This window comes from Pseudorasbora parva, chromosome 3 (genome assembly GCF_024679245.1).
Source record: "Pseudorasbora parva isolate DD20220531a chromosome 3, ASM2467924v1, whole genome shotgun sequence".
Taxonomy (NCBI): Eukaryota; Metazoa; Chordata; class Actinopteri; order Cypriniformes; family Gobionidae; genus Pseudorasbora; species Pseudorasbora parva.
In genome coordinates, this window is record NC_090174.1 from 50570988 (window position 1) to 50578374 (window position 7387).

The window sequence follows — 7387 nt, forward strand, 5'->3', positions numbered from 1 at the left end:
TCATTTTAATAAGATTAGGCTTTTAAATGGCTTTAATGCAGATATCTGCTATCTGAGCATGTCTGAGTTCTAGCCCTTACTAATGAGCTCAACTTAAGCTGTTTTAACTTGTTAACCTTTGCCGGGTAGCAATGGTAGATTCAGACCATGGCATCAACACATGCTCCTGCATGCTTGCACAACACACTTCTCAGGCTTTGATAAACATATAATGTCTCCTTCATAATTTAATATAGAATTCCTGTAAGTGATTTACCCCCCCCCCCCCCCCCCCAAGATAAACAGAGAACTGTTAAATAAACAAGTGCACTGGAGTGAATACCTTCTCTATTTATTCATGTCTCTTTAAAGCCCTTGGGCTCATTATTACTGTAAACATAATGTAAAAGATATAAACAGCCTGACACATTTTACAAAGATGTACAGTATATTGTCATTACAAAAGAATGGCCTGCAGGGTTACGACAAAGTGCATTTCAGTTCTTGCTTATTGCTCCCCGCAATGTTTAACATTAAACCCTTATACAACTCAAAACACCTTTGAATTTTTTGACTTGCAACAACTACAGCCATAATGAAAACCCCAAAGTGTATAGCAACTAAGATATAAATGGTTAGGGACAGTGGTTTGATCCCCACATTAAGGCTTTTTAACCCATTGAAGGCGAATCAGGAAAAAGGGTTGATTTGAGGAAGGTGGGGTCCTAACAGTGCATTCTTTTACACATAAGTACATATGTTGCAACATCGTTATCAAAATATGATTCAGTAACCACAATCGTTAGACAAGTGTGTCTAAATGCCACTAAATAGATGCTTGCAAACAGAAATGTCTGTCTGAGGAGGTAACCATAGCAACAGTATGCTGCTCAAGCACTTTTTGGTAGCATCAGTGCAGTGGACAAAACATTGGCCAAACATGACTATACACACACACACACACACACACACACACACACACACACACACACACACACACACACACACACACACACACACACACACACACATAGATACATATATAGATTCATTATGTTCAACTGTGTTGTCATCATCACCTCGTTTGTCTTTCTCGTGTGCTGTATATATATATATATAAATATATATATGCAGTCGGGAGATGGGAGAAAGTTGTAGAAAGTCAACCATCACTGCAGCCCTCCACCAGTCGGGGCTTTATGGCAGAGTGGCCAGACGGAAGCCTCTCCTCAGTGCAAGACAAATGAAAGCCTGCATGTAGTTTGCTAAAAAACAACCGAAGGAATCCAAGATGGTGATAAATAAGATTATCTGGCCTTAATTCTAAGCAGTATGTTTGGAGAAAACCAGGTATTGCTCATCACCTGTCCAATACAGTCCCAACAGTGAAGCATGGTGGTGGCAGCATCATGCTGTGGGGGTGTTTCTCAGCTGCAGGGACAGGACGGCTGGTTGCAATCGAGGGAAAGATGAATAAGGCCAAGTAAAGGGATATCCTGGACAAAAACCTTCTCCAGAGTGCTCAAGACCTCAAACTGGGCCGAAGGTTCACCTTCCAACAAGACAATGACCCTAAGCACACAGCTAGGAGTAGCTTCACAACAACTCTGTAATTGTTCTTGCATGGCCCAGCCAGAGCCCTGACTTAAACCCAATTGAGCATCTCTGGAGAGACCTGAAGATGGCTGTCCACCACACTGAAAAAAGTATAACTTTAGTGTTGTTCGTTTAATGTGTATTTTCTCATTGAAATAGCTTAATTTTTTTAATTTTTTCATGTCAAGTAAACATTTTAGCTTAGATTTATGGTTCAATCCATTTTTTTACATTGATAGAATCTAAATGGGCAGCGGGACATTAAACTGAATTTATTAATTTGATCAGAGCATTTTTTTTAGATTAAGCAGGATTTGCACATGCGCATTGTTGACTTGCAGATCCCGCTCTCTGTGGTTCAAAAAAAAAAAAAAAAAAAAAGTCTGAGAACTGTCTGAGAAGAACACAGCACGAACTTGAGCAGTGGCCGTGACGATAACGTTACATTTCAACGGACGTCAGACCCATCCAGCCAGGCTCCGAGACAGAACTACGAGGAACATTGATAAGGTAAGAGAAACTTTGTCTACCGTTAACGTTTTTACCTCAAGTATATCTGACGGGACTTGAGTCTGGCCGTAATTTCAGCGCTAACGCTTGATAGCGTGTAAATTAACTTTTAAGATAGCACTCGAAATGTTCGTAATCTTCATTCAAACTATAACGTTCGGTTATTTTAGCCCCTCATTGGGCGGGTGAGTAATAACCTAAATGCATGCAAACTATCTAAATTCATTTTGTGGGGGCATTGACCGTGTCAAGGGAAAGAGTTAACAATAACATTTCTCGAAACAAGTGCAGTTATAGCCTATATAAGCTACAATATTTTCTGCTTAACTTTCATTAGACTCCAGTTCAAAAGAAAAGTGTGTTTTTTCGCTGAGCACATTCTCTGCAGTCCGAGCGCGCTGAAGCGCTTGCTCATATATCTGAGGTAAATCATTAACACCATCACTGCTTACAGTATTGAACTAAATACATTACAATCGGCTAAAACGAATAAGCAGGTTACTTTTCTGAAAAAGAGTGCTCCCGAGTCTGTGTTTCTCACAGTTTGCGTGAATCGCGGCACAGTTCCACACACACACAAAATACCGGCAGTTCAATAGTGAAACTCGCAGCTCTTAAAGGGGCCACACTCTATTCCAGCTCTTAAAGGGTTAGTTCACCCAAAAATGAAATTAAAGGGGGGGTGAAATGCTGTTTCATGCATACTGATCTTTTTACACTGTTAAAGACATGGAATCCCATACTAAACATGGACAAAGTTTCAAAAGTTAAGGTGGACGTTTGATGGGAGTATTTCTTTGTCAAAAATACTACTTCCGGTTAGTCATAAGTTTCGGCAAGTTTTTTGCGATCATGCGTCCCCATTGACGTTAGTGGGGGCGGAATTTCCTTGTATGGGCCTTACGGACAATTCTACCGGAAGCGTGTGAGAGAGAGAGAGGGAGAGAGCGAAAGCAACAGGCTATGCCCATCAAAGCGCTCGTAGGCTGCGCTGCACAGGTAATGTGCACATTTAACAATGACATCAAAAAGTGCGTTTTTGGTTGCCAGACCAAGACAGTCCTGCACAGATTCCCCCAAAACCCCGCGGTAAGGCAACAGTGGATGTAATTTGCTTTTCCGGATCAGCAACTGAGTTGCGCGAATGTTTATATCTGTTCGCTGCATTTCGGTGCCGACTGTTTCATAAACATGGCCCAGCATGACGCCGGATTTTCCAATAGCCTAATGCTGAAGGATGGAGCAGTCCCAACGTTAGAACCGCGGGCGGTGAGTTAGACTGCTTCAAATGTCTGTGTCTATGCTCATCAAGTAGCCCAAACATGATCACGTATAGTTACTATATATATTACTATATATAGAAATTGATCAATGGAGCATGCGATGTGTAGTGCGTGTACATTTGTTTAGCTGGCCACTATATGTGTAACTTTATGTTTGTGTATTGTAAAAGCACTCAACAATACACAAAGAGGGGGGAAATATGTTGAACTAAATAAGCACGCTTCTTCATTCAAATGCGCTACTATTCCGTGTCTATCTATGTAAACACTAACTTAACCTGTCTACACAAACCACGCGTAAACACACAAACACACGTGCACAACTGCACTTCCCACATGTACACCTTCAAAGACAAAAATACGACGATATAATTCAAGTATAAATATGTAAATAACACAAGCCGCTAAGCATATTATATAGTTAGTGTATATCGTACCACATAGAGACGTCCTGCTCTAGTCGTTTTTGCTGCTGCTCCTGTTCAACTGCAGCCTCTGGGTCTGATTCCGGATCATAGATGTATGGCTGTATCTGATTAAAAGCCATATTTTTATTTTGAATAAAGTTTTTTCCCCGCTGTTAGGGATGACAGCTTTACGACGCACTCGACGCACTCTACACAATAGCAGCAGCTAGCACACGTCATTATTTAGCTCCGCTCACACGACACGCCCCCACCCGCTCGGCTTTTTTCGGAAAGACTCGGAACAGCGCATCTTTCTTATATAATTATAAAAAAATAAAGACTTTTCGGAGATATGCAGGATGCAATGCTACTCTATAGGTACTCAAGATTGACATGACACTGACTGAAACTGAGTGTTTCACCCCCCCTTTAATGTCATTAACTCCTCACCCTAATGTCGTTCCTTACTTTTAAGACCTCCATCTTCACACACAGTTTAAGATATTTTATATTTTAGTCCCAGAGCATATGCAGTCAATGCCCACTTTACTGTCCATTTCCAGAAAGCTAATAAAAACATAATCAAAGTAGTCCATATGTGACATCAGTTGGTTGATTAGATTCTCTTGAAGCATCGAAAATACATTTTGGTCCAAAAATATCAAAAAGACTTTATTCAGCATTGTCTTCTCTTTCGTGTTCCTAAAAAAAGATTAAAACGGTTCGTGAATCAGTGAATTGATCGATGATTCGGATCGCCAATGTCACGTGATTTCAGCAGTTTGGGAGTTCGACACGCGATCCGAACTGCTGAAATCACGTGACATTGGCGATCCGAATCATTGATTAATTCACTGATTCATGAACCATTTTAATCTTTTTTTGAGGAACACATCGTAGATTGAAAGTCATAGTTTTTGTGATACTTGGACCAAAATGTATTTTCGATGCTTCGAGATTCGAATTAACTAACTGATGTCACATATGGACTGCTTTGATGATGATTTTATGAAAGTGAATGTTTTAGGTCGGCATATAGCAGAGAATAGATTGGGCACACGACTACTCGTTTACGTATGGCATTTGCCATACCCTGGCATTCCACATTTTTAGACCTAACTGTTGATTCACTAATGAGTTGTTGTTGTTGTAATTTAGTACGGTTGTGCTGGGGATTCTGTTTTGTGTTCACCATCTTCTAAACTTATTTCTGTATGCTCTACTTTTAAGATCAATTTAAGTTCATGCGAATTACAACAGTTCCTTTGGTGACAAGTTGGATTACAAGTTCTTGGTGCAGTTGGACAAGCACTCCACCAAACTGTTGGAGGTCATCAGGAGCAAGGGAGGAGTCCACCAGGACATTGCAGGTTTTAGATGAGGTATCTATGAATTTGATAATCAGTGGGATCCATGGCTGAATAGTGTTTTTTTTTGTTTTTGTTTTTTTTGTAATTGTTTAATTTTAATTCATAGTTATTGTTCTTACTCAGACTGCAGACATCACCATCAGAAGAGAATGCATCCTCAAATCTCTGATCTACCTCGGCGAACCTTTTGCGCACCTTTTCAAAGAATACCAGGTAAGGGCATCTCTCTCACTTGCTCACACAAATAACACCTACAGACTAACATGGTCATAGTCTAGGTTTTCCTAGCCACTTTTAATAAATAGGGGTGTGATGAGAAACTCAGCTCACAAGATGAGATTTTAACACTATTTATGAGAAATCTTTGATGCTGAATTTTGAGCTGTGAACACTTAGACCATGTCCAGACGTACCAAAACAATCTTTTTTTTCCTTGTCTTCCCTGGAACACTGTCAAAATAAGTGTGTCCAAAGGAATCCATTTGCAAATGACTTAACACCTATATGCAATGTAAAATCCATGCCTGGTCCTCTCTCTTCCTTCACTGTCGTCGCTCCTCCTTTTATTCTCCCTTCACTCCTCTGTGAAAGCTCTGAGACCAGTGTGACGTGCAGTTGGCACTGATCATCCAATTACTTACCGGCCTCGCTTTGCTCTCACTCGTCACGCGCCTATTCAAGTTCAGTTTAGAGTGTGTAAGAGCTGAAAATGGGAGAGTTCTGAAACTATAATGTACTTATTTTCTCTTTCTTTTTTATGCAGGAAAATGAGGTTGAAGAACTGGAGCAAACAACCATGGCGATCTTTATCACTGGGAAAGAGGATCCTCTTCATCCACCAAAAGACATTAAAATTGTCATTGAAGGATCAGAGGTCCGGAACCTGCTTGCTATATTGCATACAAATAGGTTATATTTAAAGGTTTAGTTCGCCCAAAAACGAATATTCTGTCATTAAAGGTCCCGTTCTTCGCAATTCTATCTTTCAAACTTTAGTTAGTGTGAAATGTTGCTGTTAGAGCATAAATAATACCTGTAAAATTATAAAGCTCAAAGTTCAATGCCAAGCGAGATATTTTATTTAACAGAAGTTCCCTTTCAAAGCCTACAGCGAACGGCCGGTTTGGACTACACCGCTGCACTTCCTGCTGTGATGACGTCACTAGAACCGTTTGTTGACTAACCCTCCGCCCACAAGAACACACAAAATAGGGGGCGTGGTCTCGTTGCTCTCCTACGTGGAGAAGAGCGCGCATTCAGCGCTTGCATCGCCCCGTTATGGTAAGAGGCGGGACCTTTCCGGGCAAAGTGCGCTAAGCTGCTGTCCAATCACATCACGGGAAGCGCTGGCCCAATCAGAACTCTTTATGGGTCTTAAGAGAGAGAAATGACATTGGTGTCATTAAAGGCCTGTCTGAGCCATCGGATTTCAACTAAAATATCTTCAATTGTGTTCCGAAGATGAACAGAGGTCTCACGAGTGTCGAACAACATGAGGATAAGTGATTAATGACAGAATTTTTATTTTTGGGTAAACTAACCCTTTAAATGTAGAGCTTACAGCTCTGTATCAGAAACTGATGCAGTGTTCACTGTTCACTGTCTGAGGAGCAGTTCCAGGATTTGTCTCTGGTGTTCAGCTGAAAGAGACTGTTCATCATCATATACATTTATGGACATGAAATACATTTGTATCTTAATATTTTAATTGTATTTTAGGATGTTTTATGGTGAACTGTCTTGTCAGGACAAACATTCCTAATTTAATATTACTACTAATGTGATGTCATCAAGTGGTGATTTGATTATTTGTAACAAATTTGTATTTTTGTGTGGAGCAGACTGTTCTTCATACATGTGAACATGTTCATTGAACAATAAATATAAATGTGTTCTAAAGGAAAGTGTTATGATAGTCATTGATCAAAATGTTTTAAAAGCTTTTTTTTTTTTTGATTATACATTTTAAATAATGACATCTTAATTTGAGACAACCTAAAATAATTAATTTACTTTGGCCTATAAATATTACTTTGTTTTAATTTAAATAATTAGTTTATCCCAACACAAAGTAATGATTTGTTAGTTTGATCCAATTTAAAATAATTAGTTTGTTCCAATCTAAAATAATTAGTTTGATCAACCTTTAAAAAGTGGTTGCATGGATTTAAACTTTTCAAATTAAACTAAATTAAATTATTTACTTGAGTCAATGTAAAATATTTCGTGTGATCGATTACTT

General features: G+C 39.4%; 1 long non-coding RNA gene across 2 annotated transcripts; it reads left to right on the forward strand.

The window, feature by feature from the left end:
* The first annotated feature begins 1967 nt into the window (after positions 1 to 1967).
* On the forward strand, positions 1968 to 7108 carry LOC137072032 (uncharacterized). Of its 2 annotated transcripts, XR_010904591.1 has the most exons (4): positions 1968 to 2085; positions 5006 to 5157; positions 5269 to 5358; positions 5909 to 7108. It is a non-coding gene; the product is annotated as an uncharacterized lncRNA (long non-coding RNA). The 2 variants fall into 2 exon arrangements; XR_010904590.1 differs by lacking the exon at positions 5909 to 7108 and having other exon boundaries at positions 5269 to 5879.
* Positions 7109 to 7387: the final 279 nt, after the last annotated feature.